Source organism: Podarcis tiliguerta (assembly GCF_965153285.1).
Source record: "Podarcis tiliguerta genome assembly, chromosome: 7".
Classification (NCBI taxonomy): domain Eukaryota; kingdom Metazoa; phylum Chordata; class Lepidosauria; order Squamata; family Lacertidae; genus Podarcis; species Podarcis tiliguerta.
In genome coordinates, this window is record NC_139540.1 from 62,244,030 (window position 1) to 62,270,629 (window position 26,600).

Consider the following 26,600-nt stretch of genomic DNA (forward strand, 5'->3'; position numbering starts at 1 on the left):
CCAATAACACCTGGAGGGGCACCACTTTTGCACCTTTGCCTTAGAATAGATGCCAATATGTTTCTTCCGACAGCTTTTATTTGCTAACCTTGTACACATGTGATGTGATCTTTGGTTTCTCGGCTCCCTGCTGCTGCTCCTTTTGTTTCTGTAGGAAGCAAACTTAATGGGTCCTTTCCCAGACCCCAAGAGGCTGGTTTGGTACACATCTTTGTGTTTGGGTCAGCTGCTGTGCAGGCAGTCTAGAAATTCTTTCTATTTTATTACTTGTTCTGATCTCTTGCTTGCCTGCCCTTCTCTCCTCAGCCCTCTCCCCCACTCCAAAACTACATACAAATTATTTGAAAACAGTTTGCTAAAAAGTCAAAATGTGTGCAGCTTTTTTTTAAATAAAAAAGGTCAGAGATGCTGTTAGCAGAACGTTGCCTTTTTTCCTCCCTATCAGGTTTAGTACAGTTCATGCGCAGGTTTCAGTAAACATTAACCACTTTTATCAGGGCTCGCAGTGTGTGGAATAGTTAGCAAAGAGAATGTGCTGAAAGACACCGACAAAATGAACAAGTCCAAGGTCAAAAGGATGGAAGACTTTTATTATTATTATTACTACTACTATTTTTTGATTTTAAGTTAGGGGATGTAGGGGCTGGAAAGCAAATCCATGCTCTTCCCTTCCCTGCTTAAGGTGTAACTTGCAGTTAAAAAAACAGCAGAGAGAGGCCATGAAGCTTCAGCAACTGTCCAAGAAAGTTAAACTGTCCAGTCTCACACAAGTGTTTTTGTCAGGGGTGATGTTTGCAAATTCTTGTGCATCAAAAAGGTGCTTCTAAATTGTGTCCTTTGAGGGCATATTCTGCATCAGCTTACTTGCCTGAACTTATTGCCTGACTGAAAAAAAAATAATGATGCCAATTTCTGGCCCTATCCTGTCTGTAGAAAGTCCTGTGCTTAGCATCTCCCACTTTGGATGGCAACAATGTTGGAGAAAAATGGTCTGGAACTGGACCTAATCTTTTCCGTTTTCAAAATGTGTATCGTTTTCAAGTCTTGACATACAAATGAATGCCCTCCCCGATAAACGTGCAGTAAATTCTAGACGTTATTGTTTATTCTGTTCCACAAGTGGGAAATTATATTGGCGAATTAATCTCCAGTCTACTTGCATGGCCCTCTCTAGACCAACAAAGCTTTGCTCCACTTTAAATGAGTAACTTAACCCAAGAGGTCTTGCCTGTAAAGTGCCATGAGGATTGAACTTTTTTGATCTCAAAAGTAAAGCACAAATTTAGGGTAAACAGATTTGCAGGTCACTTTGTTCTGTCTGAGCACGCTCTGTAGCCTTGCTGCCATTGCGTCATGTTATTGCTCATGAATGAAACCGATCGGCACTGGCAGTGTGCAACCCTGGTTAGACCTAAGTTTGGGAGATGGTATGTTGCGTAGTTCTAATTTGAAATGTTCTGGGGCTGGCTGTGGCTTTGCTTGGATGACACGAGTTCTCAACTGCGTAACGTGATAGGCATAGCTGTCCTTGTGCAAACCGAGCAGTTGTGAGATGTTAGTTTTGGACGTGAAAATAGTAAGAGGCTTTCAAGGTAGTAAATGGGACATGGAGAGAGAGAGAGAGCTGTACCTGGTCTCGCTCGCTCGTACTTTATAGATGCCTTCAAATCTCTGGCCCTAGCCCTAGGTTAAAATTCCCAGCTCTGTCATTAATCCTTCAATTGCTGTTCATAAGTGCAGGCTTGATGGGAAGAATTAAGGGATGCACTTGACAAACTGTTTACTTTGCACTTTGGGGATGTGGGAATCTCAGCTCAGGCAGCAGGATTGTGCCCTTAGCTGCTTTTTGCAAAATTTCTAAAGGAAATGGGAGAAATGTTTCTTCTCATACATGGAAGCACAAAGTTAACTGTGAAATAGAACCACTGAACTACTGAGCTTGTTCAGTTATACTGTGGCACGTATGCACACGCGATGGTGCATGTAGTTGGTGATTAAAAATAGACTCTGTGTAGGGAAATTAGAGGAGTCTCCACATTGGAAATACTAGCTGCCTCATTCGATAAGCATTTTGCATGCCCGTGAGTCTTTAGTAAAGCCAGTCTTCTGTCATCTGGGCATATATTATACGCTGTCAGGTCTATTTCTTTCTTCTGTTTTTTAGCAGTATCATGCCACCCATAGCTCCCAAAGCTTCAGGAGAGGCCAATGTAAGGTTGTGTGTGTGCTACACAATGTTGGACGAACAATGCAATGGCAGGGTGTTTCAGATCCTTAACAAGTTGTTTGTATGCAGAGTTTTTTTTTTTTTGCAGTGGCTGAAAACCATGTTATAACAAGAAGTTTTAAAAGGTGGTTTTTTTTGTCTGCTTTTGGGTCTCTTATCTGTATGTGTGCATGCATTCAAATCACACCCCACCCCCTTAAAAAGAGAGAAAAGAACAGGGTGTGGAAGGAGAAAATGCAGGTGTTAGGATGGATTTAAGATGTCTAAAGTTTCTGGTACACTGAAAAGCTCTCTTTCTCCAGTGATGGATGACACCTTCTGCAGTAACAGTGCACTGCTGTCAGTCATTGGGTGCGGGGAGCAGAGCTGAACAGCTGGGTGGAGCTTGTTGATTGGTCCAGAGATGCCACATGGGGTTAGGGAGGAGGTGAGCCTCCGCAGCAGCTCCGGTTGGCTAATTTCCCTTGCTTGTACTTTGGCCTGCATCTTCATGCCTGTAGCTCTGGAAAGGGACCGAGAGGGGGGTGGAGAGAGATTACATTGAGAAGGCAGTATTGCAATTGCAGCCTTCCCATGGCTTACAAACACAGCTACCCGACTGTTTCAGATACTTAAACATTATCAAAGTTTCAACAGATGAACTTGAAACCAGGAGAGAACAGGGAAGAGTTTAAAAGTTTTCTTTTGAGAGCATCAGAATCCCCAAGACGCTGGCCATGCTCATGATACTTTAATTCAAACAGTATTTTTCTCAGCAAAAAACCCCCTTCTATTTCTGCAGTTGCTGTGTTGCGGTGTCCATGATCTGGTGTGTTTTGAGCTCTTTCCTGATTCTGGCAGCGTTAGTTCACTTCGAGATAACAGCAAATGCTATGAAAATGAACAAGCCAATGTAGCAAAAAGCTAAGTTTAGAAGTGGAAATTATAATACGAGAGCCTAGATTTTCAGGCTCTGTTGGCCCCCTAGGTAAGTCGCTTGTGGTGCGTGCATCCCTGAGGTTCCGTAATAGCTAGTGGGTGCAGCCCATAGTGGCAAGCAGAGCTATGGCCCCACTCAGTCTGCATTTATTTCCTGGCACCACCCTGTTAAGGACACCGGCATTGCCCTTTGACATGCATACGTTGTTGGTGGGACTGGCATATAAATCATGTGGTGCCAGCTAGCACATGCACCTGGTCAGGCCCAAAGCCCTGCTCAGTGCAGCTAGAACCAGGTTGCCCTCTCAATGGCTTACCCATATGTACTTGGCTGGCGCCACTGCTAAGACTGTCAGCCCCAACTTTGGTGTATGTATATACTCTCTTTCTGTGTGTAGGGGTGCCAGTGCCATTAACAAGGCAGCACCCATGCCAAGGGGATGGATTTCCGCTTGCTGTTTCTGCCACCCAGCAGAGTTGCATTAGCTGATCTGGTACCAGTCCTTGGCATTTCCCCCCATCGTGCTGAATACTGGCACCATGCCAGCATGAAGCAGCCGGATTAAGATTGTTATCTTAAAAAAATTGGGGAAATAAGTCTTCTCCAAGCCTCCAGAGGATAATAAAATAGGAACCAGGCAAGCCTCTGCTCAAATCTCACCTGCTCTATAAGCTCACACGGAAACTTTAGGCAAGTTGATATGTCTCAACCTCTGTCTCCAACCTGCAGTAGGATAGAATGCTGGTCTACTTTACAGGGCTGGTGTCAAGAATACTATGCGAAATATGCCGAGCCCTTAGAAAAACAACAACAGAATTTTAAGTTCTGCTTCCGTGTGGTTGTCTTCTAAATGTAGTTTAGAAAAGGAGCACCGCAGCTTTTCAAACAGGTGGGGAGTAGCATCTTCCAAACCCTGACCAATCCCATCTTTAACTTTTTACTACTAACGCTGCTACTTCTTTCTCTCTCTTAATAAGTACGTTCCAAAGATTTCCTTGTGCTTTTCTTATCACTAAAAGGCAATGTCCTTCCTGTCCTCTGCTTGAGTGCACCTGTTACTCCTTAAAACTAGTCCGTGGGACCAAAATGTTCTCAAAGAGTACATGTATAGAACTTAATAATTTGGGGGTTTGTTGTCTTGTTAGAAAAAATTGTGCATTTCCTATACGTTGCCAGGAAGAGGAGGTTCATGTTGCTGTGCAATTGACAGCCTGGCATTGTTCAGGAAAAATAAAATACCTCTGAATATTATTTTCCACATTGAACAGGGGGACCCTGGTTTTGGGGTTGAGAGTACAAACCAGTTAAATTTGGGGTGTCTGGAGATGATGTAAGATACCTGTTGGTCTCTTCAGGGAGGTTTGTGAAGGGTAGAGACTTGGTTTGAAAATAAACAATTTTACTTACTGTTTCAACTCCCAATGTAACTCAGGAGAAGATTTGTGGACAAGCATTTGCAAAATAATAGGGACACCACCTCCCCACTCCAAGGACAGCCTTGAAATACCCTTTTGGTCAATTATGAAGGTCACATGTGGACCGATCTCCTAAAATGAGACAGAACCTTGCACATATAAATGGTTTGTAATCCTTGTTTCTCTGTTCCTGTTTCTCCTCCTGCAACCCCTCAACCTCCAGCTTGCTTGATGGCTTCACATACTGATCAAACATTGACATAACTGAGGTATTTATTCTGAGCTCGGCTGGTTTTGTCTCAATCTGCAAACTGCTGTTCTGCCATCTAGGCAGAAGGCATGGTCTACCTGTATGGACTGGGGTTCTTTATCACCCTGGTACCACTAAAGGGATACTGTTTTGTGTAAAAAGCCTCTGGCTGAATAGCTCAAAACTCCTTGAAACATTTATAAGGGGTTGGACTACAATGACAGTTAGCACCAGATGTTTCCTTTTTCTGGTGCAAGTGTGGAAATGGTGTAGCTGCTATTAGGAAAGCAAACTAGGTGCTCCTGTTTAGTTGATGAAAATGCAAAATCTGTATGTTGGAGTGTCAAAATGCCTTATTTTCCCGTTTTACTTATAAAGCGCATAATGCGTAGTCTGTCTCCCCGCCCCCCCCCCCCTTCACTCAGCCTCCTCTTTGCCATTCCTCCTCCCCAACCCCAACTTTCCATATATTTTCTATTATACTGTTCATTTTGCCTTGGGGCAACCTTTTCAGTAATGAGTGACAATGCTCAACAGTAGCTCTCATTCATTTTCAGCGCCGCATGTGTGTTTATTTTTAATTGATATTCTGCATATAACATTTTCTGCAGCTGAGGCATCTCCCTCCCTCCCCCCCGAAACACTTTTTTTTTTTTAAACACTCCCTCTGAAAAGCATCAGCAGTGGATTGTTTCATTTGCAGAACTTAAAGCCCCAGAACAGAGGCTCTTCCAGTTTTTATGAATGCCCTGTTTGTTGCTGGAAGCACAACTGTTCGATATAACTGGCTGCATCCCACTCTCCTTGGTCTGCAGTTTGGTCTGCAGAAGGTCTTTTGCACAAACCAGATTTCTTGGGTGTGTTTGAAGCAACATCATTTTGTCTTCTGGCAGTTGAGTTCTTTTTTTATCCCTTTCCCTCTGTAAAAAGAGTAATGCACCTTTCCCTCCCCAGATGCAGACATAATCTATCTATCTATCTATCTATCTATCTATCTATCTATCATCTATCTATCATCTATCTATCTATAAATGCAGCAGTGCAGATGAGAACTGCAAAATTGTTATTTAGTGAACATGCTCAGGTGGTTGATGGCTGTAACGTTCCTTGCTTTCTGTATATTTTGGGGCTTGTCTTAACGATCCCTTGCAGATTTGCAGAGGTCCCTCCGAATGACACATTGATTAATAATAAGCACCTGCTATGCCCCACCTTAGAGCAGAGAAGGAGCTGCCTAGCCCAACTGGCAAGGTTGACAGCGCTATATTTCAACCTCTCTGGCTTGGCTGTCACTGCAGGTATGGGAACATTTGCAAGAGGCACTTGAGGCTTATGATGCCAATGCTTTGGGTGGCTTTGCAGAACAGGAAACAGAACACAAGTGGAGGTAGTACAGTTATTTGGGTGGGCTGGAATTATTATTATTATTATTATTATTATTATTATTATTATTATTATTTTAGTTGCAAACACCATCTCCCTTACTTAATCTGGATATCCAATCATGGAAGGGGCAGTGGGGTGACTGGGAAAATAAAAAAATGGCTGCCCCTCGTTGTGCTTATTCAGCTTGTGTGCATTCTTATTGATGAGAAAAGTCTTCAAACACAACCTCAGGACACTGCTTGTTTTAAAGAGTTGGAGGAAGTTTCAGTATGTTCACCATCTCATACAACAACGAGAGAAGTGGTCGCTATAGGAATTCCAAGCCCTGCAACCATTTAAAGACACAGAAGCCTTGTTCTTTTTTGCAGAGCAGGGGTCCACAAATGTCCTTGTCACCTTGTCGCTGGAAACTGCGTGTTGTAATTTGGTATGTGCAGCATCAGGAGAAGATACACAAAATTAAAAGATTTCCAGAATGGAAGCTGTTAAACTGTTGTAGCCAAGGCCCAAATTCAGATTGATGTGAGGAAATTATCTCAAGGGAGGGTTTCATAGGTCTACATTGACCCTGTCTGTTTGGGGTATTGCACTGGCTCAGCACAACTTTTAAGCAGATTCTTCTTTGAAACAAGGAAATAAAATCTATTCCAAAATATTCAGGCTTATTCAAAGTGGAATATCAGCACTTTGAGGGTACAGTGTTAAAGCAGCTGATGTATGGCCTGTTCCCTATTGTTATGCTAAGCCAAATGATGGTTTAGCTGGACTGGCTTGTGGGCTCTGGAAGAGGCAATAATGGTCAGTTCATTTCTCCCTCCTAGTTTTGCTGCTGTGCTAAGCCAACAAACCATGACTCAGAAAATCACAGGGCAAACCTTGGTTACAGCTTGTGGTTAGCGCAGAGAGAGCTAAATTGTGTGATTTAGGATTGGATCACCTGGCACTGTCAGTGTGGAACGGCAGTAAAATGACTGCTGACCAGCAAAGCTGCTGTGATCTCCTTTCCAGGAGCTCACACATTTGTTCCAAACCATGGTTCAGCTTAGGGTGACGCGTGAACCATGCCGCTATGAGCTTTACCATAGATCTCTGTTACACACACACACACACACACACACACACACACACACAGCTCTGTTTGTGTAGGGCTTGGACTGCTGAAGCAGCGTCCTGGATCCCAAGAGACCATCGTCATGCTTTTCATTGAAAAAACGATAAAAGGAGCGAAAGGGCCTCAAGCAATAAATAGCTCCATGGCGAAGCCATGCACACCTGGAGAAAGGGGTAACTTTGCAGAGCTGTGGGGCTGTGTTACTCCAGATTCTGGGCTGTAATGCTAGGAATTGTAACAAAGTGGGTCTCAGAAACTGGGCCTCAGCCTGATGGGTTTTGAATGGTACGGAGGCTTGCTTTTAGAACTTTGTGCCTAGCTTTCTGTCCAGCTCAGCTTTTGGACTGAGCATCTCTGAAGTCCATTCAAATAACATTACTAGGCTTTGAGAAGCCTCTTTATTTCCTACCTTCCTCTTTCCTCCTCCTCTGCTCTCGTTTTTTTGTTGTTGTTAACTGCTCCCTTGCCATGATTGATGTCAGCTGCTTAACAGCTGCTGAACATCTTCCTCTTTCCATCACTAGAATGCCCTCTTTTCTCTGCTGTTGTGTCCTGTGGTAAAGTTTAGCAGTTTCTTGTTAAGTAGGCAAACCTCTTATTTTCCCCCTCCCCCTTCCTTCCATTGACATATATACATGCATGTGCCCTTGCAATGCCAAAGGAAAGGTTTGTTTTCTTTTATTGCATGGGAGGTGGGGTGGTTTGCAAGTTCGGACCGGCTGGACTTGTTATATTTATTTGTCGCTTACTGGGGGGGGGGGGGGAGTCTCAAAGCGGTGTACAGTTTTTTAAAAAGGTTTACTTTGGAAAAAAGGTGTTTTATTTGAGAACCTTCGGTTTTCGCAGTAGGAGAGGTGGCTAAGAAGGATAAAGGAACTTATGAAAGCAAAACGTGCGGAACAATTCAGTGCTACGAAATATAGATGTTGTATGCCTTAATAAACATTTGTGGCAGTCTGATGGGCTTCTTTTGAAATGTCACTTTAACACAGCGCAGCCTCTTAGAAATGTGTGAAAGAGAGAGGAGGAAAAGGGGCTGCGGATCTTCTTGCCAAGAAAGGACGGAGGGAGGGAAGGAAGGAAAGAAAGAGCACAGTTAAACAGTACATACCACAAAACAGGTTAGGCAGGACTCTAAATCTAGTTATGAGTCTGCTCTGCCTGCTCTGAGGCATCTCCAGTAAACCTTCCTTCCTCCACCCCTTTAAACAACTACCCTCCCTCCCCCCCCAAAAAAAACCCCTTTCTTTTTTGGATCTGTTATGAAATAGTCTTACAAAGGTCCTCTCTTGCCTGTGCCTGGGGTGGGCAGAGAGCGCCGGTGCTCTTGGCTGCTCCCAGCTGTTCCTTAAAGTCGATGGCGCACTTGTCGGTGCTCGTCAACCTTTGGAACAGGCAGCATTCTTTGCCGTATGTACTTTCGTGCCCTCTATGGGGTTGCCTTGTGAATGGGGCAGAGAGGAGGGGCAGCAGCAGCAGCGGCAGTAGGCAGGGGTGGAGCCGAGCCAGCAACTGTGGAGAGCTCTGCAGATAGCTGCTCTGTGAACTTCCTGCTTTCGAGAGGCTTCTCAAGAACCCTCGCTTCGCATGCCTGCAAGGAATGATGTGAAGCCACTTGGTGGCCGACGGCAGGTCGTCAGAAAACTCTGGATCTGAACTGAGACTTCTGCTCACCTCACCGTTGTCTATTTTTTTCTTTTTGGTAACCTGTTTATGTCAGATCGTTGGATAAACATACCATATATAGCCCGGGATTCTGCTTGCTCCAGCATCCCACTGTGATGTAGGTTCTTTAGGAATACAAAGCATGCTTGCATCACCACCACCACCACCACAGAGGGACTTGGGTGGCGCTGTGGCTTAAACCACAGAGCCTAGGACTTGCCAATCGGAAGGTCGGCGGTTTGAATCCCCGCGACGGGGTGAGCTCCTGTTGCTCGGTCCCTGCTCCTGCCAACCTAGCAGTTCGAAAGCACCTCAAAGTGCAAGTAGATAAATAGGCATCGCTCCAGCAGGAAGGTAAACGGCGTTTCCGTGCGCTGCTCTGGTTCGCCAGAAGCGGCTTAGTCATGCTGGCCACATGACCCGGAAGCTGTACGCTCCCTCGGCCAATAAAGTGAGATGAGCACCGCAACCCCAGAGTCGGTCACGACTGGACCTAATGGTCAGGGGTCCCTTTACCTTTACCTCAGGTTAAGAACTTAATTTGTTCCGGAGGTCCGTTCTTAACCTGAAACTGTTCTTCACCTGAAGCACCACTTTAGCTAATGGGGCCTCCCGCTGCTGCTGCGCGATTTCTGTTCTCATCCTAAAGCAAAGTTCTTAACCTGAGGTACTATTTCTACATTTTTTATAGAAAAAAAGCACTGCGTAATAAAGAAATAAAACAAGAACAACAGAGTAATCCTGCTCAACGCATTTTAAAAGGGCACACATTAATGTACCCTGGGTTGCCAGGACACATACTCATTGGTTTTCGAGCAAGTGGAGATGTAACAGTGCTTTTTAAAAGGATGCTGTGTTGCCCTAGATGTATTCTATGTATTCTATGATTCTATGTATGCTAGCACTGGAAATGCATGCTTACTGTCAAAGGTTAGCAGAGTCGGGCATCTTGATGAGGCCTGCAGACCAGAAGGTGAGCCGTCACGGACTGGAGCTTCCAAAAGGCTGCTGCGGTTGCCAGAATTGTGGAGTTGGAAGGGACCACGCGGGTCGTCAATGCAGGAATCTTTTGCCCAACGTGGGGCTCAAACCCATGCCCTGAGATTAAGAGTTTCAGGCTCTTGTCAACTGAGTTGTGATCCTAAACTCTAGGCCCTCCTTCACGATACTCTCCAGATTCCTGACAATGGACAGTTTGGCAGGCAAGGCAGGCTTTCATGGCTGCTTAAGCAGAGCACACCAGTTGAGGAGCAGCCCTGTATATATAATACATATGTGTTAGCATATGCAGATAGTGGGCAGTGTGTAGGGAGCACCTCGCACTTCCGTAAAAGTCTGGAGCTGGCCTTCCTGGAATGTGAAATAACGCATGATATTTATCACGACTACACCTCTTCCCATTCTCTACTAATCATTTCCTTATTTGTTTTTGGGGCTCGTTGGGGAAATGGGACTTTCTGAATAGGATGCTAAGCAAGAGCGGTTTGTTGGGGTGGGTAGACCCCACCTTCGCTATGAGTCCTGGAAGATCTGCTCTCTGTCTTGTAGGCCTTTTCCCACCTGGCCTGGGCAGGTGGGGCTCTGACTGACTCCAGCTACAAAAGCGGAGTGCTGAACAGGCTCATGGATTTGGGTCTTGTTTAAGGGTTTTTGTTGAGGCGGGTTGTTGATGGTTTTAATTTTCTGTATCTTTATTTTGTATCTCATTACTTATGTGGGAAATGTTCAGTTTGGTTCTGTGTGTTTTTCACGTCTTGTTTATTGCTTATGGCTACTTTTGCTATGCTTGTAGTGATGCAGTTTTTCGTATGGTGTGTAAGCTGCCTTGAACATGGCTTTAATTTTGGAAAGGTGGCATGCAAATTGGATGATTGCTTGATTGATAGATAATCTCCGTAGATATACAGTGAAGAGTGAAATGGTTCAGGGCTGGCATTTCCCAGATAAGTACTTCATTGCTGAAACTGGCTAACTTGAAATACTCTCAAGCTTACGTCATGACTAGCTTTGGGTGAGGTTATACAGCTGCCATGGGCTGACCACTCTAGATTAGGCCGATGATACACGGTGAGCCATTTTCTGGTGAAGTGTTTTCCCCATGCAGATGATGATGTGAGCCTAACTTTATGACAGTTTGAGGTGACATGTGGAAAACTGCCTGATCGTTGTGGTGAGCCACTAAAGGCGCGCAGCTCACTGCATAGCACTTCTTGCACATGGTGTAATTTTTAAATGAGGCCCTTTGCACTGGCTATAATGCTAAACAGACAGAAGAGAAAGGGAACTTTTTTGTTTTTGATTTTTAATACAGAGCAATGATCTGTACTGAGGTTGAAGTATCCCTGTAACTAGTAACAATTACTTTAAATCCAGGTCAACAGAAGAGTCACAAGGCCTGTTCTTGTACCATGAGAGCTGATGAGTTTGGGGCTTTTCAACTTTTTATTTAACCCATGGCTCTTTGCTGTGGGATCTTCAGATGGAGGACAGCATACAATTTAATAAATATAGGCAGCTTCCCGTTTGCACAGGGATTGCATTCTGGGTCATTTTGTCCAATTCTGCCCCCGTTGGGGGCCAAAGGTGGTGTATGTGTCGGCGATCGTGTGTCAGATGTGCGCAAAATGGTCACTGCCTGTAATAATTGGTTTTCCAGTATCTGGTGAATACAGTATTATAGTGTGTCTATGACAAGTCAGAACACACAACTAGCTTAAGTCTGTTCTGTGTCAGTTTCACTGGCACTCACTCATAGCGCCATTTTGTCCCTGTTCTTTGTGGACATAATGAAACAGCACATGAAAAATCTGTATGCAAAATGCGCACAATTTATATGCATCCTTCCTGTGAAATACACATTTTTAATGCATCCGATTGCATTCCAACCCTAAAAACACTTAACTATGCATGCCTTTTTAATGTGAAATAATATTTTTGTGCACACTTCCTTGGGCGGAAACGCCATCAGAAAAGAGCAGGATCCTGGCTTAAGCTGCCATTGCTAGTTTGCCATTGCTACACACTAGATTCACGGGATCTTGTTGCTAGGAGGGGTCCGCTGCCTTTCAACAAGAGTTCTGACATGCAGGACTCTTAGCAGGTGAACTTTCCTCTAGTAGAGATGGAGTCGAAGCAATGGAAACAGATTTGTGTCACTAGGGCTTGTACAAGAGCAACTCTCCCATGGATTGTTTCCCTAGGATGATCAACATACCTATGATCTCTTGACGTAGTTGGGGAAAGTTGTAGAAAAGAGTGGGCAGCTTAACTGCCAGCAGGGGAATGTTTTGAGTGTTGTGTAAGTGGCTGGGCCACGAATTTTCTCCATCTTGTCTTCTCTCATTGGCCTCATCAGAGTGAATTACGTCTGACTGCTTGGTAGTTAATTGGAGCATCCTTCCCATTTCCTAAGCTGATAAGTCCCTCTCTGTCTGCCTTCATCAAGCTTCTTTGTTTGAGAACTTACTAAAGCTGCTGCAGAACAGAATAACCACTTTCCTATTTGCTGGACTAAATGAGGGCACTGTGGTCTCTTTAATAGCTGCATCTTTGTGCGCACAACATCCTCCAACGTCTTAGCCTTTTCCAGAAGATCTTCCAAATCCTCCTCCACTGTCGTCGTCGTCTTCTGTGGATTCTCTTAAAGCAAAACGGCCAGTTTAACAAACAGATGAAGTAAAGGAGCAGTCTGGTGTAACAGATACGCATGTAAACACATCCTTTCTTGCCTGCTTCTAAATGGTCATTTAATTATTAGGGCTTGAGCACTAGTAGAAGAACAAGAATTTTTAGAGGCTCATTTGAATGGCATTGATTTTTTGGGGGGAAAGATAGGTTTACTTGATGCAAAGAGACACAATGTTGGGGAGGGAGGCTTGAGCTAGGTCTAGTGAGCTTCTGTGAACAAGTACAGTTGTGCCCCGCAAGACGAATGCCTCGGAAGACGAAAAACTCGCAAGATGAAAGAGTTTTTCGTTTTCTGAGTTGCTTCGCAAGACGGATTTCCCTATGGACTTGCTTCTCAAGACGAAACATCTTGCGCCTTTTTTTTTTTAAACCGCCAATGCATTCCTATGGGAAACCATCAATACACAGTGGTGCTTTGCAAGACGAAAAAACTCATAGAACGAAAAAACTCGCAGAACGAATTAATTTCATCTTGCGAGGCACCACTGTATCTAGTTCTCAGGACTTGGACCCTCCTTTGGGTGCAAATTGGCTCCATAGCAATGGCCCTTGCAGTTGGCAGTCTGTAGGAAACATCTTGGTTGGCCAGGACTTTTCTAAATACAGGGAGCCTTTTGCCTAATCAGCCAATTGGTGTTTTTTTTTTTGGGGGGGGTATGGCATTCTAGGTTCAAGCATCTCTCACTCAAGCCCTGACTCTCTTACCTCAAGGATTCCGCACTGGAAGGACCTCCAGGTCCTGATTTGGATATGGCTGCTACATACTCCTCAACTGTCCTGATTTGAGTGGGACCTCCCAGAATTACAGATGCCATCCTGGTTTCTGTTTGGATCCTGGAATGTCCTGTAATTTGGTCTTGTGCTCTACTGCCAGACCAAAAGATGCTCGGTTTTTTGTTCTTGCACGAATTGGCTAGCACCAGATCAAAAGATGCTCATTTTTTGGTCTTGCGCAATTGCGTGAATCAGCTGATGCCACGAGAGTATGGGACAAAGAAACTCTCCGAGCATCCCGATTTTGATCAGTGGGATATTGGCAGGTATGCTACTAATAGACTCAGCCAGTGTTCGAAATTCGCCAGACACTAGGTGCATTTTGTGCCTGGCTGTTGGCCACTTGTGACCAAGTGAAGATGCAGGGACGGAGGAAGGGGGTGCGGTCTGCCCTGGGTGTCACCACTGAGGGGGGGGTGACAAAATGCTGGGTGGCACTCACCGCGGGGCCTACAGCATGCCCAAGCCACGCATCTCTCCTGGGAGAGATGAGGTGGCTTGGGCGCATGCAGGTTACATGCTGCCCAAATGGTCTATGCGCTGCCTCCTCCCTGGCTGTAGGGCGGCTGAGTGGGAGGAGGCAGGCAGACTCCGGAGGCCCTGCCCCTATGGGCTTCTCGCCCCACCCCTGGGCACTCTGCCCCAGGCGCCTGAGCGGCTTCCTCCGCCGCTGGGCACCAGGATGGCGCCTCCATCTGGAGGTACATGCCTGGGGATCTTTGGATCTTGACTGTTTTCACACACTAGCAACACATCCTATTGAATTCTGTTATATTTTATCTGCACAATTGGAATGAATTTCAGGAACCAAAAAGTTGTATTGAAAAAATATGACTTTCGAGCTGTCTGGCCCCAAAACGGCAACTAGGCATTCTGTTTTGGCGACTGTAACCCTGGTTTAAGGAGTCATTTGTCACTTAACTTATATACCTGAGTTTCTAACACTGGCTTTCCAACACTGGCTTCAGCCCTACCCCTCACAGTTGGTGCTTTTGTGCCTTTCAGCAGAGGTGTAGGGGTGTGATTTTCAGCTTGTCATGGAGGACTGGGAAGAGCTGCAACTGCAGAAATCCCCACTCCAGCACTGCTGTTAAAGGTAAAGGAGTTCACTTTGGCAGGGTGTCAGCAGTCTCCCTGTGTTAGCAGCAACCTGGGGATTCCACACCTCCACCTGCTTCCTCCTGGTCCTGTGTGCTGCTCTTCAGCAGTTTTCTTACCCCTTTCCCAACAGTCATGTGGGTGTGCAAGTGGCGGAAGAGTGCAAATAGTTAAGAACATGCGAAGAGCCTGCTGGATCAGGCCCGTCTGGTCCAGCATCCTGTTCTCACAATGGCCAACTAGATGCCCCAATGGGAAGAAGCCTATAAGCAGGACCAAAGCACAAGACCTCTCGCTCCTCCTGTGGTTTCTAGCAACTGGTATTCAGAAGCACGACTGACTGTGGAGGCAGATCATAGCCATGATGTATCTATGGATAGCTTTATCCTCCATGAATTTGTCTTTATCTTCTTTAAAAACCAAATAGTTTGGTTCTGAGCCCAGCTTGGTTGCCACCAAATGTGGCTATTTTTAGGCAAGTGGTGATGGAGAAAGCCAGGCGAAATGTGATATGAGGAGGAAGGGAATGATCGTCTGGGAGACCCAGGTACAAACGTCAACAGGAAGGACTCTTCTCATTCTCACAAGATACACCTCTTGAAATTCCCTCCTTTGCAACTCTGAAAGCCTTGTGGTCTTTTGCACCTGGTCTCCTAAGCTTCATCTTCTCCCTCACACTTGGCTTATAGTGACTGTCACTGAAAATGTTCCCTATTCTTTTGGGGTGGCTCAGACTGTCAAGCCTGTCATGATGAGGACTAAAAATGCACTTACTGAATGTAAATATCTCTTGATTGACAGACCAGTATAAAACATACTAATAACAGTGTGGCTGCCTGTATAATACAGTGGTACCTCAGGTTACATACGCTTCAGGTTACAGACTCTGCTAACCCCGAACTAGTGCTTCAGGTTAAGAACAGTTTCAGGTTAAGTACGGACCGCCGGAATGAATTAAGTACTTAACCTGAGGTACCAGTGTATGCGGGTTTTGAGTTGAAGCGATGCTGTTTGACGATATGCTGACTCTGTTTGTACCACGTGACCCTGGATTTTAATGTAGATCAATTTCACACACATCCCTGTTCCTGTGTTAACATCACACGTCAAGGTTGAAAGGTCGCTCTTCCAAATGGAAAACAGTTTGTTCTACCCCCCCCCCCCCAATTAAGCACCCCTAAAACCGTGGTAGTACATTCACAAAAGATTATAAGAGGAAGCTAAATTAATTTGAGCTGCCCTTGTGTTCCGTGTGTTTTATTACATTGAATGTGTTCTAGCTGCTCTGTAATTAAAGTCTGTGCGAATGTTTCTTGAAGCAATGTCTAGTTGTAAGCACTTGGGGGAAGCACTCAAAAGAGAATTGGAGAATTTCATTCCTTGATTGAGGGAATTCACGAGAACGAAAAGGGGGAGAAATTGGCCTGTGCAGTTCTTGAATCTAGTTCCCTCCCACAACATTAATGAGTGGGGTTCTGAGCTTCATCGGCTGATGATAAACTTCACATGGCTTAAGAATTTATTGTTATTGTCTGCCTGCTATTAGTTTCCAGTTGCCTCTTGGATTTTAAGGTGCTATGGAAAGGACAATGGAGTCCTGGCACAATTACAAAGCAGCTGTTAGCTGCAATTTAGCATTTCCCCCAAGCTAGTTAAGAAAAAATTGGATCACTGTGCAACAACAAGGTTGATACCTGTTAGCTTTTGCAAAGGGAAAGAACTTGTTAAGTTATCTGATGCTTGCCATGTCCTGTTCTAGAGCTGTTACAGTTCTTAACCCTGCAAGTTGATGAACCCGTGGTGCCTCTCCTGGTGAACAGGTGGTGTAGCATAACCACTACAAACTGGGAAGCCCTTTGAATTTTGCCCATTCTATGAACTCAGAGCCGGACACGGGTGGTGCTGTGGGTTAAACCACAGAGCCTAGGGCTTGCCGATCAGAAGGTCGGCAGTTCGAATCCCTGCGACGGGGTGAGCTCCTGTTGCTCAGTCCCTGCTCCTGCCAACCTAGCAGCTCGAAAGCACGTCAAAGTGCAAGTAGATAAATAGGTACCGCTCTGGCAGGAGGGTAAATGGTGTTTCCGTGCGCTGCTCTGGTTCACCAGAAGCGGCTTAGTCATGCTGGCCACATGACCCAGAAGCTGTCTGCGGACAAATGCCGGCTCCCTCGGCCAATAAAGAGAGATGGAGCGCTGCAACCCCAGAGTCGTTCGTGACTGGACCTAATGGTCAGAGTCCCTTTACCTTTATGAACTCAGAAGGTGGCCCAAAGGCAAGTCAGTCAGTTTAGTGTCTCTCTGTTCTGCCATCTGCATGTTGAGGGATGTTAATCCTAATTTGCATTACAGGGTTGTTTGCAAGGTTGGCAGCTAGATAATGCCTGCAGAACACTTGAAAGCTCTCTACAAGTGTTTGTTTCTTAAATTAAAATAAAAGATAAACTGTTTAGGAAGGCGAATAATTTACTTATTCACTAAACATTCTAAGCACAGTGTACTATGAGAAAATGCTTATCAGTTATTGTTACTGACACACACAGAGTTATCTATATACTGTAGTCAGCCTGCAACCATGCATTCAGTTTAGTTGCGAGAACCCATGTTTTCTGTTGTTGTTGTTCGGGGCATCCTTCTGTCTTGAGAGACAATGGTAGAGTGGATCTTTGGGGGTAAAATCAAACCGTTGGAGAGTTACATTGTCTGCTGTGGTTGTAGAGACAGATACGGGAGAGACATGCTTCATTGCAGGTGAAGAGGCCTAGTTTTTCTACTACAGGTTCACCATGGTGCTTCTTCTCTTCGCTCTTCCCAGTGGTCATTCCTCCTCTGGTCACTGCTCTGGATACACTACATGACTGTCGTTCTCCAAGAGTTTCCCAGGGATTTAAGGGGCCATGGTAGGGTTGCAGCCTTTATACTGGCATAGTACAGTGGTACCTTGGGTTACATACGCTTCAGTTTACATACGCTTCAGGTTACAGACTCCACTAACCCAGAAATATTACCTCGGGTTAAGAACTTCGCTTCAGGATGAGAACAGAAATCGTGCTCCGGCAGCATGGCGGCAGCAGGAGGCCCCATTAGCTAAAGTGGTTCTTCAGGTGAAGAACAGTTTCAGGTTAAGAACAGACCTCCAGAACGAATTAAGTTCTTAACCCGAGGTACCACTGTAGTGTTTATTCAGGCAAAGTATTGCTTTCCTTTAGTTCTAATTATTTTTTACTTGTCCTTAGTATGCGAGCAGCTTCACATAAATTTTAGCGTTCTTCCTTACAACAACTTGTAAGGAAGAATATTGTCCTTATATTGCAGAAAGAGGACTGGTGGTGACAGGCGGTGTGGTTTGCCTAAGGCTGCTTCGTGAGTTCCTGTCAGCGGGAACTTCCTGATTCACAGCTCAGTGACTGAGCCATACTTCCTGGTCCTGGGATCTTCCTAGGTTATCTTAAAGAATAATTCCCACTGTCTCTCATTTTCAAGAGGTTAAGTTTAACATTTCACCTGTGTGTGTTGTACCTGGTTCAGAAAGAGCCTTCAGGGGCCAGAGAGAGCTACTTTTGCGGGAGGCTGATCCCAGGCCTAGGATTGATCCTGGCATTTCCAGGAATAAAAGGATCATGTAGCAAAATTTCTGCCAGAGACCTTGGAAGAGGCATTGCTAGATGGACCAAAGGTCTTGCTTGGGTATTGGCCAGTATTGTGGGATTGGCGATTAACACACTTCATCAAGGGGGACACACACACACACAGCCTCTGTGAGACAGGGAGGTTTTAAGCTTGGTTGGTAATCAGCCGAAGCAAGGAGTGGCTGTGCTTTTTGGAGAGAACAGGGTGGGGTGTGAGGTGGGAAGAACCAACTTTTAAAGCACTGCGTTTCCCCTTTGGAAACGCTTTAGAAGGAAATGGAAGCAGTGTGCTGCTGTGGTGGTGACAAACACACAAGTTGCACGTAGCTGCTGCCTCGATGAGCTTCAATTGAGAGTCTCTGACGGCGCTGTCTAAAAAAGACTGGCTAAATGTGAACCTGTCATTTTGGCTGGAAGAGGAGGAGGAGAACGGCTTTTGCTGGGAATGCTGCTACAGAAATGGATGGGAGACTATCCTGCGCCTCCCCACAGCTGGGTTTTTTTTTGGGGGGGGGGAATGTTTCTCTGGACTTTGCAAAGAGGAGAGTGTACGAATGCTACTGCTCCGTGTTCCCTTGTGCCTTGCAAATCCTGCTCCGACCTGAGGGTTTGCAGTCAAAATCACTTTACATTGATTAGTTTGTCCCTTTAAAAGCACAGTGGTACCTCGAGTTAAGTACTTAATTCGTTCTGGAGGTCCGTTATTAACCTGAAACTGTTCTTAACCTGAAGCGCCACTTTAGCTAATGGGGCCTCCTGCTGCCTCCGTGCTGCCAGAGCCCGATTTCTGTTCTTATCCTGAAGCAAAGTTCTTAACCTGAAGCATTATTTCTGGGTTAGCGGAGTCTGTATCCTGAAGCGTATGTAACCTGAAGCGTATGTAACCCGAGGTACCGCTGTACTCTTTAGCCGCACTGATTAAAAGCATATTAAGGATGCATATTTTTTTGCAAACCTTTTCCCCTCCGCCCACTACTCCATCATTTTATGATTATATATCAGCCTTGTAAATAAGCAAGAAGTTACTAGCCTGTAATTTTTCAAAATTATTTTTTACTACCCTTTTAAGAAGCTGCATTTCCATGCTAGCCATTGAAGCCCAAAGGCTTTCATGGAGTTCCATATCTCTGTTGACCCAGGTGAGTTGTTTACCACAAAGCTCTTGCAAATTTGTAGGGTAGCAATTTTGATCTGTGGAGGTGACTGAACACTATTTCAGAAATTATGGCTAATAAAACAAACTTTCTCCCCTCTTTCGTAAGTGCCTTAACAGAACCGAAGAACAGTATCAGAGAGACTCATGTGATGGACTTAATGTCAGCTTTGGTGTAGACAACAGGCAGGCAGGCAGGCCACAGATAAAATGTGGCCTCGAAAGCTACTTACATTTCTGCCTCCTCCTGAACTTTCTCTCCTGGTACATATTTTCCTAAGGATGTCATCACATTGAAGTTTGCTTGGCCTCCAACAGGTGGTGCTGTGAATTGCAGTGTGACAGCAGGCTGGGCTCTCAGAGCTGTTTGGGCCATGGCAGCAACTTTGGAGGGCAAGGTGGAGAGAACCATAGATGGTGGGAACTATGAGAACAGCATACTGCCTTGGCTTCCATGACAGAAGGTGGGATATAAATGTATTTATGAATGAATGGGTAAACATTGTGCTCCATACCTACAAAGCCCATGCTGCCGGGTGAAGCTGACTTTGTAGAATCTGATCGTCCATGGGGATGGTTGTTTCAGGAGGTTTCAAAACAGTGTCCTTGAGAGTGTAATTCTGAAGACAAGAAAGGAAGAGTGTCTTTAATTGCTGCGCAGCTGGAGATGCAACAGGCAAAGGAGCTGTATCTTTCACATCAATTTAAGCACGGGAGTCTCCCCTCCCCCCACGCCCAGCTGGGACTTGGCAACCAGTAGCTTAACATGCTATTTAATGGGTTATATAATCGAGCAATCAGACGTGTTTCAAACTGCCTTGTTCGGCTATGGGCCTGTTTCTATTCACTTTTGAAGCTAAAGTGGGTTTCCCCACGTTTGCCCAGAAAATGTGCATCTTTTGATTCTCTCTACACCCCTTAAGTAAAACTTGGGAATGCCTTGGAGAGTTTGTGTGTGCCTTCCCATCCCCTTTTTTTGCCTTAAATATCAAACTTCAAAGATCTCCAGCTGCTTCAGGTTTTAATAAAAACGTTCAGAGGGAGAACACAAGTAAGAAGTAAAGTTTTCCCACATTCTGCACTTGTGGAACAGGATCGAAGAATTGTGCAGCAGGTGTCTTTTCGTTCTCTGCTCCCATGAGTGAATTTCTGCTTCATCTGAGCTTTTTTCATGCATAGACATTTGGATACAGGGCAACTCCATCCTCAATTATAGTAATAATTGAGATCTATGTTTGTATGTGTTTGTCCGTCTTCGCTATCTATGTAAAATCAGCTCTAATGCTTATTCCTGCTTGGAATGAACCATTCTCAAGTGTTCACATGACTAACCATTAAGGCAGTGCCATGCTAACTATGAGTGATGCTCATGGCACTGTCCAGGAATCTGCTAGATTCCAACTCCCATCAGTCCTGGCCATCAGTCTGCCATGCTCAGGAATTCTGGGAGTGGTAGTCTAAGAACATGCTGGTCACTACTGGGTTTATATAAGCTTAGGAAGGGGTGATTGAGAGAGCAGAGAAGTCTATAATTCAGAGCAGGTTTACTCTGAAGCGAGTCTTGCTCAGTTCAACAGGATTTGTTTCCTTGTAATTATGCTCCACATCGGAGCACTGGTGTGCTTTTGAATACAGCCTGAAATGTGGTCTTCTGTGCGACCCAACAACAACCTCAGTGATGCGTTTCTGCCATATTTGCTTGCCTCTTCCATGGCACTATGAGGCTCAGTTCTGTATTATGGGTAGCGTATGCCATTGAAAGTGTTTGAGAGCGGCTTTAAAGGCCCAGCAGGTTTGGGACAAGAGAAGATTTTACAGCATTGTAAAAAGTGGTACGGCTTCCTTCCCTTTCTGACATTTACCTTCATGGTACGGGAGCTGCAGTATGTTTCCTTCCCGTGCTGTTCTAGCCGGAGAAGCCCTGGGCCATTTTGAGGCCCTACAGCTTGTTCCTGTGTCAGCATTTGCCCATTTCTACTGTGGAGAAGACTCACAGCTCCTTTTGTGTGGCCCGGAGCTTCTGACTTTCCTGAGCATTATGAGCAAGTTAAAACGCAGGGGATCCTAAGATTTAAATCTGCCTGTGCACCAGAATGAGTTCCTTGCACCACTTCAGGTGAGAAGACTCCACATTTTTAATGCTTCCCTCCACATAGCATTTCCTGCCGTGCCAGTTTTCCGACTTGTACACAGAAGGTTGAGCTAGAACAGGCTTCCTCAAGCTCGGCCCTCCAGATGTTTTCGGCCTACAACTCCCATGGTCCCTAGCTAGCAGGACCAGTAGTCAGGGATGATGGGAATTGTAGTCTCAAAACATCTGGAGGGCCATGTTTGAAGAAACCTGAGCTAGAACGTTCATATTCTGTTTGCATATACAGTGGTACCTCGGGTTACATACGCTTCAGGGTACAGACTCCGCTAATCCAGAAATAGTACCTCGGGTTAAGAACTTTGCTTCAGGATGAGAACAGAAATCATGCTCCGGCGGCGCGGCAGCAGCGGGAGGCCCCATTAGCTAAAGTGGTGCTTCAGGTGAAGAACAGTTTCAGGTTAAGAACGGACCTCCAGAACGAATTAAGTTCTTAACCTGAGGTACCACTGTAGTTTTTAATGTAGGGCAATGCTCAAAAGCTGTAATTCTCCCCTCACACCCAAAATGATCCATTTCAGTGATCCCCTCACCTCAGTGAGTTGACTTTGCCACCTCATGTGGGGATTATCTGGTCCAAGCTAGAAGAGATCTCTGCATCAGTCAGTACTCAGGACTGCCCTTGTTGAAATCCTGTTTTCGGGATGTGTTTCTTGGATTGCATCTGCAGTCTGTTTTGCTTGACTGTCAGTATCTTTATTGAGCTGCCATCTCTACGCACCACACCAATATTTACCTTCCCCTTCTACACAGTGGGAATGCTCAGAAAAAGGAATGTGACACACCTACAAGCTTTGAGAGAGATTTCTCGAGGAAAGCTTGCATGGCCGTGGGATCTTCTCAGACAACCGGCCCTGTTCTGCCCCTCCCACTCACCCCCTGGATTCCCCCCCCCCCACTGTTGAGTGAGGAATATAATAGTGGTTGTTGATATCGTAGGAAGTGCCAGGAATGGAAATGGAGCTGGGAAGGCCTGGTGATGCTAAAATTACAGGTAACCCGTGAAAAAAACTGGCTGGTTTTGAGTGTCTCTAAACAAAGATTAAGATTTAGTAGACTTCAAGCTACACTCATGATGATTGGCTTGTTTGTCAGGACTTGGCAAGTGTCGTCCTGTAGAGATCAAGTTTGTTTTCTGCAAAGAGAGCCCTTAATTCATCTTGGGAGACTGGAGCTGCGGAGCTGCTGTTCTCTCTTAACTCGCTAATTGACTGTGCTCATTGTAAGGCTGAAGTAATGGGGGAAAGTCCTTTTGGCACCACGATGCCTTGGGCCAGGTGTCCTTACACAGTCGGCACATCACATTTTATCGCACCGTATGGTTTTTGTGCACGTCTCGAAAGATGCAGCATGCAGGCTGACAACGCTGCCGTCCCACAACATCCCACCGTTCCAAATTATGCAGCTGGAATACTTTCTGCAAACAGAGGGGATTCCGTGCATTGTTAATTGCTTCACGCCATTACAGAGGTGCAGCTTTTCAGAATCTGTAACTTGGCTTGCTTGTATTATGTGGAGTTCCTGGAAAAGGGGAGGGTAGAGATTTCTAAAAAGGTAGAAGTTGTTGAATTAAATTGTTGAGCAAAGCTTCCCACAATTGCTGCCCTGGGGCCCTTGGCTTTATTGCATATAGCTCCTACCACATTGGCCCAGGCTGCTAAATTTCTGGATATTGTGCATAGATGCTCACCAGTTTTGTGAATCAGCCTGCAGAAGTCAGTAGCCTGCAACAGTTTTTTTCCTCTTTTAAACTGGCCTGCTGCAGGACTGATAGAAGAGCAACACAAACTTTATTTCTGTGGTGGGTGTGGACAAGTTCTTCCATCGTGGTTCTGAATGGCATTTGTGCGAAGCTTTCTGAATAGGTCTCTGTGCAGAAATTTAACGGTGTGGGTTTGTCGTAAGTGAACCTTGGTCCCTACATGGCTTGGTGTGGCTTCTTAGGATGCTGAGTGGCTCCTTCTGCTTCCTATGGGCTGAAGTTTTCAAGCCCCCCACGTCTGCACTGACCTTGGTCCTCTGTTTCTGTTCCAGGCAAGTGGTGCGAGAGTAGCTAGCGAAATGCAGTGTTTCAAAAGGAATGGTAAAGCACAGCTTTTCCTTTGGTCTTGGGCTGTGGGGGGTGGGTGGCAGAGATTACATTTAGCAAGCAAACTTTAGGAAAGGAGGGTGGAAGGAAGCACTTTGCAAAATTCACGAGAGATGAGCTTATCTGTTCTGATACACACATCTTTCTTTTTATTAGCATCAGTTGAAGCCTGTTAAAAGGGCTGCAATTTCTCGTCCCCCCTTTTCTCTCAAGGGCAAAGCTTTTGAAAAAGACTCCCTATCAGTACTGAGAAGGATGATTCACGGAATTTGCAGAACATGAGCTTTCTTCTGATGCAGGAGCTGGCTTGCAACACATTTCCTTTAAGGGAGCCCAGTAGGCAGGTTGGTGTCAGTTTGCCTAGAGAGCTAGATGCACGTTTCCCAGATGATAAACTGAGCCTGTGATTATCCTGGTCCTTAGCAGGCAGCGCTGCTAAGTGCTGAGTAGCTGACTTGCCTTGGAGCAAATTCTGTTTATGGAAGAACTATGACTGTGTGGATGTATAGCTTTTGGAAGGAACCATTTAGCGATCAGACTTGACCACTAGCTTCCCAAGGCTCCCGTCTGTATTTCTGGGTTCTTAACTATTAAATAAAAACATGTATTTTTCCTTATAGCTGCAGAGATGAAACTGAAACAGTGTTTATATATTTTTTCCCCATGTTTTGGCATTTTAGGGCCACAGGTTATCCAAACATCCTATTAGGAATAAAAGACTTAGCCAGATAATTTGGCAGAGAGGTTTGCCTATTGTAAAGACATGCTTATAAATACAATTTAAATACAATTTAAAAACAACAACACCCCTTCAAAATCCATCCAGCCTGCACGTTGCTAGTAAGCAACTAGCACCTTTGTTGCTGTTGTAATATTGTTACACTCTAGGTCACTGTTTTACAAACAACCAGTTGTAGCTGAGATGTGTATGATTTGCCTAAGTGTTTCATAGCTAAGTAGGATTTGAACCCCAGTCCCAAGGCTATTTCTGGCGAGTTGCTGGTTTCTCATATTTTGTGACCTGGCTGAAAGATCTGCCCGAATTTTTTTCCAGCATTTTTGTTGTCTTGGAAGAATTACAAACGCGGGGAGCTTGAATTAACTTGCAAGACTTGAATTCTGCAACCATTCTGACTGTGCTTGTGATCTAAAGTAATGAACTAATGCTAACTGTACACATCTGTTTAGCAACAATATATGGGCAGATGCCTGTTTTCTTCTTGGCAGGAGCTCAACCTGCTAATTCGAATGTGCTGATTTTGAGAATTAAAGTCAGTGCAGATTCAGGAGTCAGAAGCTCTCCCAGCTTTGCAATAAACTGTGGCATGTGGAAAGAGGCTAGGTCTTCAAAAAAGAGAAAATAAATGGAAGACTGTCCAATATCTAACCGCATCAGGCCCTTCTCAGTGAGGCAGAACATAATGTGTTGTGGAACGTAAGAGACCTGTGCAGTAACATTGCTTGGGCAAGGCTCCAAAGGTCTCAATGCAAGCAGTATTTACTTAAGTTGAACCAACCCCTTTTAGGAAGGCAGCAGGAAATCCAGCTGCCGTTGCGTGGTCAGCAAAAGATTAAAAAACACACAGACATTTGCAGCTGTGTGTAGAGGGGACGGACTCGCTTGTGCTGGCGAATGGCAAGCTGAACCGAAAGGACAGAACAGGGGCTGCCCTGTTGTGGGTACTTCTTATGAATTCAAGACAGAAGAAGCGAGGCATAAGCCGGACGGATGCTTGACTTGTTAAGTGTTTTGGTGCCTGGAATAGCAGGATCCTGTTTCACAGCCCCTTTTTAATGTGGCAGAATAGGCTGCTTTGCATAGAAATCACACATACACACCAATGTTCTTCCTCCCCCCCCTCCTTTCCTAGCTTATTGATAGAATCTCTTTCTTCAAATGGCACCAGATAGCGCTAGGTTTTAGCCCCACCACCACCCGCAACTGAATCCAGACAACACCCTCTCCTTTAAACGTTCTGCCTTAAAGCTCCCAGTTGATTATAGGCTGTGTAATAATTACAGCAGTTTGCAATAACTGAATGGAGCTACTATTTGAAAGTCATCTGATCTATATTTATTGCATCCTCTCTCTTCCCCCCCTTTACCGCCCCCCCCCCAGTTTTTCTATTCGCATCCATAGTTGCTGACGCTTCACCCAAAGGGAAGGGGCGAGAAACTCCAGAGCATTTGTTACCAATTAAGCAGCAAGTACATTCTCGTAGGTCTCCCGAGTGCTGTGTGTGTGTGTTTTAGTCAATGGGTGAGATTGTAAAGGAAGAAAAGGGAAGAGGCGTCTCCCGTAATCTGGTGTGATTCAGACTGGCACAGCCGTTTTGTTTTGGTAAGCCAGTTAAGCAATTAGGCACTCCAGGGAATGGCCTTATCATGAACTAATCGCTCCCCTGGGTGCATAAGGGCATGAAATACAGCCAGGATGCACGTTCTTGACATCCTCCAAAACGCAATAATCCCCAGAATCGAGCCACGCTCCCTTGAGCCATCTTACTGCTATTTTAAAGCCCCTTTGTTACTTCGGAAAGGAAGATAACAAATAAGGGTTGCCAGATCAAGATTTCTGAAAAGGAGGTGACACTGCAGATATTCTGTTTCTGAAATTAGGGGCATCATTAGGGGCATTCTGCTCAGGCATCTGCATTAAAAGTCATCGGACTTTTATATATATCTATATAATGATAGATATATACATATATATAACATGTCATGTTATATTATAAGCCAACATGCATGGAGATGTTGAAAAACAAGCTTACTGCTCTTTATTTTGAGTCCATTTGGGATTTAGTATAGCTTGTAGAAGAATCTTAGGCGCTCAGCTATTTAGATGCCTAAGAATTTGATAGAACGTAAAACTAGGGCCTAGAACCATAGAATTGTGAAGTTGGAGGGCATCCCAAAGGTTCGAATCCTCACTCGGCCATGAAGCTCACCATGTTTTCCAGTTTGCTCACTTTCAGCTTAATCTACCTTTACAGGGTGGTGGTTGTGAGGATAAAATGAGAAGAACTATGCACACCTCCTTGAGCTCCGTGGA

The 26,600-nt window shown here is 45.0% G+C and overlaps 1 protein-coding gene and 1 long non-coding RNA gene across 22 annotated transcripts in view; one reads left to right on the plus strand and one right to left on the minus strand.

Moving 5' to 3' along the window:
• RREB1 (ras responsive element binding protein 1) overlaps positions 1 to 26,600 on the plus strand; it is a 125,250-nt gene that overhangs the window by 30,610 nt on the left and 68,040 nt on the right. For 2 of the 21 annotated variants that reach the window (XM_083449276.1, XM_083449286.1), the window contains exon 3: positions 23,762 to 23,892. The exons of 18 other annotated variants lie outside the window; for them this stretch is intronic. The gene's annotated coding sequence lies outside the window, so the exon portion shown is untranslated. Of the gene's footprint in view, positions 1 to 3,170; positions 3,195 to 23,761; positions 23,893 to 26,600 lie in introns of those variants that run through there. One more of the 21 variants, XM_083449284.1, reaches the window with a different exon arrangement.
• LOC310681681 lies at positions 1,778 to 8,846 on the minus strand. The gene is made up of 3 exons (XR_014513504.1): positions 8,586 to 8,846; positions 7,718 to 7,860; positions 1,778 to 2,729 (listed from the first exon to the last, which is right to left on the minus strand). It is a non-coding gene; the product is annotated as an uncharacterized lncRNA (long non-coding RNA).